The sequence below is a fragment of the Canis lupus genome, chromosome 32 (assembly GCF_011100685.1).
Source record: "Canis lupus familiaris isolate Mischka breed German Shepherd chromosome 32, alternate assembly UU_Cfam_GSD_1.0, whole genome shotgun sequence".
NCBI classification, from domain to species: Eukaryota; Metazoa; Chordata; class Mammalia; order Carnivora; family Canidae; genus Canis; species Canis lupus.
In genome coordinates this window covers 27,257,685-27,263,746 of record NC_049253.1, presented here as the reverse complement: position 1 = coordinate 27,263,746, position 6,062 = coordinate 27,257,685, and the positions used below count along the sequence as shown (strand labels likewise).

The window sequence follows — 6,062 nt, the reverse complement described above, 5'->3', positions numbered from 1 at the left end:
GCTATTTCCTCTTCCCCCACATATCTCCATGAGTTACTCTCACTTTTTTTTGACTCTTTGTGAGAATGTTTCAGATGTTATGTTCTCAAAGAGGCTGCTCTTTATTTCCCTATCTTACCCACACTCCCACTAGACACTCCCAGTCCCTTTAATCTTTTTTTTCCCCAGTAGCATTTACTTATTATTTTTATTTCTCCCTACCTCCTCCACTAGGATGTAAACTTCATGACAATAGGGATTATTTATTACTATTTTTTAATTATTATTATTAATTCTTGTTTCGGTTTTATTTCATCATCATAAACTGAACTCTACAATCCAGCTAGACCTGGGGGAAGGAACCACGGAGCCCGCAGAACCGCAGCGAGAGTGCGGAGACTCTGGGCTATTTCAAGCAGGTGGGGGTGGAGGGGTGCTCTCCTGAGCTAAAGGAATAGTCTGGAAGTTCAGATAAAAAACGAGTTAGATTCATCAGATCTGTCCACAGTCAGGCAATGGTGATCTTCTTGCTCGTCTTGCCGTTCCTGGACCCGAAGCGCTCCATGGCTTCCACGACGTTCATGCCCTCCTTGACCTTGCCAAAGACCACATGCTTGGCATCCAACCACTCAGTCTTGGCGGTGCAGATGAAAAACCGGGAGCTGTTTGTGTTGGGTCCAGCGTTGGCCATGGACAAGATGCCAGGCCCGGGTGCTTTAGGATGAAGTTATCATCAAACTTCTCCCCGTAGATGGACTTGCCTCCAGTGCTATTGTGGCGCCTGAAGTCCCCACCCTGGCACATAAATCCCAGAATAATCCTGTGAAAGAAGGAATCTTTGTAACCAAATCCTTTCTCCCCAGTACTCAGAGCACGAAAGTTCTCTGCTGTCTTTGGAACTTTGTCTGCAAACGGCTGGAAGGAGACGCGGCCCAAGGGCTCGCCGTCCACTGCGATGTCAAAGAACACGGTGGAGTTGACCATGGCTGGACAGCAAGGGGGCATCTGCAAGGTCAATAGGGATTTTTTTTAAGGTTTTAATTATTCATTGGGGAGCCTGATGTGGGACTCGATCACAGGACCTTGGGATCACCACCCGAGCCAAAGGCAGACACTAAAACACTGAGCCACCCAGGTGCCCCATGACAATAGGGATTTTGGCTGTTATGTTCACTGATTTATTCTCAGGGCCTAGCACATTATAGATGTCCAATAGATATTTGTTAAGTAATTGAACGAATGAATACATTGCTATTTTCTGGCAGTGAGAGAAAGAGTGCTTTTGCTTATAATATCGGGCACAACTACCTTGTGCTGAAATGTGCTGGTATCTTTGAGGCACCAATAAATAGGTCCCCTGTCTGGTCTAGGTCTAAACAAGTTGATAAACTAAGTTTCAGCAAAGGACAAAATATTGCCATATTGCTAAAAGGACTACTGAAAGAATATGTTCATGTCTGTAAGCAAGTCACTGGTCTACTACTGCATCTCCAAATTAGACATGTTGACACAAAGCAGTACTAGGACCATAGCCAATCTCCCCCAACAGAAGCAGAATGAATTCCCAGAGAAGCATAGAAGAATCCCCACTCTCTAAGATAAGAAAAGATGTAGGAGCCAGCTATCCATGAAGTTTCTCCTACCAAATTCCCAAATGACCTGTTTTCCTTCTCCGTGGTGAATGGGAGGTGGAGCAGCTGAGGAATGGTGAAAGAATGGGGAGAGGTTGTAGAGTTACTCTAATACATATAGAAGAAAACATTAGGAATGGGAAAGAAGCATTGTCTCTTGATGATATTTATATTATTCCTTTGTTGAAAAAAAGGTGGGTTTTTTTGGTTAAAAATAATATGTCTCAGATATTTGAAATTGTTAATTTTCCCTTCAGCAAACACACAGTAATGAAAAGCCAGTCAACATGCTTGGAATAGAAAGAATTGTTCAAAATATAAAACTGGACCTAACTCATTAGCTATCAGGGAAACGTTAAGAGAAGGCTATGCTTTTAAAATAGAGATCCTTCAATAGCCCCTCAACTCTAGTCGTGTTGCAAATGTTTTCAAATCATAGACTGCTCCTTTGGGTTTTCTTCAAGGTAATGAGAGGCACATCATGAAGAAAGTACACATATTGGGTGTTTGTTATATGCTGGGTATACAATAGTGAACAAAATAAATATAGCCCTGCCCTTACAGAATCTGGTGGGGAAGACGTTTAAGTAGATGGAGAGTGAAAATAGAATATTAGTAGCCCCAGACACATATGTATATTGAAGCTAAATGCAGGAAATGTTCAATCAATGTTTACAAAATGTCCCTTATGCAGGAGAGGAGGGAAACTGAGTGGGGAAAAACTTAGACAGGGAGACAAACTATGAGAGAATCCTAACTCTGGGAAACCAACAAAGGATTGTGGAAAGGGAGGTGGGTGGGGGATGGGGTAACTGGGTGATGGGCACTAAGGAGGCACTTAATAGGATGAACACTGGGTATTATACTATATGTTGGTAAATTGAATTTAAATTAAAAATATCTTTAAAATACCTTTTATGCTTCAGGCACAATATCAAGTTTAGGGCATATAAAGATAAGACATAGTCCTGCCTGAAAAAAAAAATAGAGTTTGAAATGGGAGAGATAAAAATCGCAGATAATTAAAATACAGAGTAAAGTATACTATGTCTTGACCTGTACATGGAGCCATGGTACTCAGAGAAAGAAAACAATTCATGTTTAGGCTTCAAGAAGACTTCTTGAAGAGCTGAGTTTAAGCAATAATATAGAAATAGCAGAGGAAAAAAGTGAGTTGGAAGACAGATTTGAGATGCTTGCTCAGAATACAATGGAGCTAATGATGAAGAGATAAAAATGCAGCACGAGAAAGTAAGAGATGGGAGGATAAAGGATCAACTTCTACATATGTTTAGATAGACTGAAAGGAGGAAAAAAATAGAAAGAATGGGGGAAATATAAAAGCTCAGATGTTTCCAGAATAAAGTAATTGAAGCCCTCAGCTGTGAAAACTGTACTGTGTTCTCATCAGCAAATCACACAGGTGCATGAGAGTGAAACTGCCAAGTGATAAGTAAAAATTGAAAACTGAAAAAACAAGTAGTAAAGAAAAAGAAGTTATTTACCGAGGAACAACAACTGGATAGCAACAGAGTTCTCATTAGCAACAATATATGCAAGAAAACATTAGAATCTTACCTTTAAAGGACTGTGGAAAAATAAGCAGCCAGAATTGTGTTCTCAGAGAAGTTACCACTGAAAATGAAGATGAATTAAAACCACTTCAAGATATACAAAGACCAAGTGTTTATTACCATGAGCTCTTGAAGAAAGTTTCCTAAAGGATGAAATTCAACAGAGAAGAAAAGATGAGTTCAAAAATCTGTAGTAACCAAAGGAGGCACCAACAGGGAAGAGGGAAGAGTAGACTGAGACAGGCCACTTTTGTACTCAGGGATTTGGGCTTCTCCTGAAGGTTCTGTGACCGGTAGAAGGGTCTTGGCAGGGTGGTGACACTATTTGATGTGCTTTAGTGAGATTACTCTGGCAGGATGGTGGAGAATTTGGAAGGAACACAACTAATGCCTTGAGGCCAGTTAGAGGTTGTGGGGGTAGTTTAGATCAGAAATGATAAAGGCTGGAACTATTACAGCGATAGGACCTCAGGAGTCTCTATGTGGAGAGAAAAAGGAAGCATCAAGGATGTCATTGGTTTGTTGGGGCAGCTTTGATAGGCCCAACCACAGCAAGAGAATTGGAGGTGATATAGGAAGGCAGGTGACCCATGAGAACTCATCCGTGAATGGGCGGTGAAACCTAGAGAAGTAGACAGAGGGAAACCAGAGTGAAAAAAGATTTGAGAATGGGAGGTTCATTCCAAATTGAAATGCTAACGGATGAGAACATGGGAGACAGGCAAAGGTTAAAGGCAGAGAAGATAAAAAGTGTCTGATAGAACAAAGGCACCAGGGAGGCAGGAGGTAGAGAGCCTTGCATACAAGGGAAGATAGGGAAAGAGGCAGATAAAAGAAACTCACAACTCCCTCCTCCTTTGAAAGTAGCACCATGACTGCACAGAGCAGTCATAAATACATGCCAAGAAATTTAATGAATCAGTGAATTAAAAGATGGCTAAATGATAAAATGCATTCAGGCAGGTCCCAAAACAAACAGAATAACTGACAAAGGCCAGCTTGTTCTCAAGATAGTTATGGTAGACCTCTAGTGGCCGAAAAGAAAATTCAGACATCTAATGGCTGAGAACAAAATTTAACCGAAGATGGCTAAAGTACATATATTCACAAAAGAATGAACAGATAAAAACATTGCTATACAAAGATCCTGTTGTATGTACCTAATCTTTGATGAGTTCAGGTTTCTTATCAATAGAATTTAATGCTATTGTGTTATGAGTTTACTTTCGTAATTAACTACTTAGAGTGAATGGCTTATGGAAAATGGAGCCAGTACTCTTAATTATGATTAAACCTAACAACAACAATAAAATAGGAGGCGAATAATTACTTGTCCATGAAATTTCATGTCCAAAAGTACGTATTCATTTTCAAATACAGAGAAGAGAAAAGAAACATAACCAAATAAGCCTTTGGTTGCAGAAGTCTCAAATATGATGAAAAGAGTGGATTTAAAAACAACAGCAACAGGGTTTTTTAAAAATAAATAAATAAAAATATAGAACTGTAAAAGAAGGGTAACAAACTATTTCAATCTTAAAAATTAATAATAATGTCCTAATGCCAAATTATTTTGAGTAATTTCAAGGAAGAATTATTCATCGATATGAACTGTGATTCTTTTATGAAACTGATGTTTTCTAATGGAGATGAAGTTGAGTTATCCTCAAGTTAATAACAATCAAAAAAAGTGTCCATTACTTAAACTCAAAAATCTCCAGTTTGTGAATCAGGAAAAGTATCTTGGAAGATCCAGGTTTTCCATTACAACAGATTTTACCAACAATGAACCGTGCCTTCAGTAGGTGAAAGAAAATAATCCATTTTAAAAGAATTATTTATGGGGATTATGCAGCTGGCAACGGAGCAGTGTGAGAAAGGGACTACTGGATGTGGGAGTATAGATGTGCAAACCCATCATTAAATTTAAAAGTAAGTTAGCAGAATTGAAAGATGCTCAGTTCTTTGGAGTTTCTTGTTTGATTCTGACTCCTTTTTGATGTTCAATTCAATACCACTGTGTTTGAGAATCACATTATTAAAAATGTCTTAATTTTTCTGTGGACTTTTTAAAGGTACCATGTACAATATTTACATTCCTTATTGGCTCTGATCTATTTGAGATTTAGTCATCAGTCATCATTCTATATTTAAATAACAACAAAGATTTGAATTTGATAGAAATATAAGAAGTAGTCTGAAAGCAAGTAAATTTTTTTTTCAAGTAACATTTAGACATTTATAAAAAAATATCTTAAAAGTATAGTCATGCAGACAAAGAAGAGGTTATCTCTGAATTTTTTTTTGAGATAGTTTTATTCTGCTTTTCTTGTATTGTATGCATACCCAAAGTTCTCTGCTTTCTGCATACTTTTGTCATTTTTTTCTTTTGTCCCCCGAGCTTTACTGAAGTATAATTGCCAAAATAAAAATTGTATATATTTAAAGTGTGCCATATGACTTGATATATATATACATTGTGAAATGATTACCACAATCAAACTAATTAACTCATTCATCACCTTATGCAGTTACTTTTTATTTCATGGTGAGAACACTTAAGATCTACTTTCTTAATAAATTTCAAGCATACAATATAGTTTTATTAGTTATCATCACCATGCTATACATTAGACCCCAGAACTTAATCATCTTATAACTGAAAATTTGCACCCTTTAACCAATGTCTCTCTTGTTCCTCATGCCCTATAACCACCATTTTACTAAGAATTCAACTTCTTTAGATTTCACACATAAGTGAGATAATACAGTCTTTACCTTTTGTATCTGGCTTATTTCACTTAGCATAATGTATTCTGGGTTCACCCATGTTGTTGCATTGTGAATGTGTCAATGAACATGGGGTTGTAGGTATCAG

At 37.9% G+C, this 6,062-nt stretch overlaps 1 pseudogene; it reads right to left on the bottom strand.

Annotated features, from left to right (window-relative positions):
• Positions 1 to 471: 471 nt before the first annotated feature.
• On the bottom strand, positions 472 to 963 carry LOC100682732 (annotated as a pseudogene).
• Between the last annotated feature and the right edge of the window lie 5,099 nt (positions 964 to 6,062).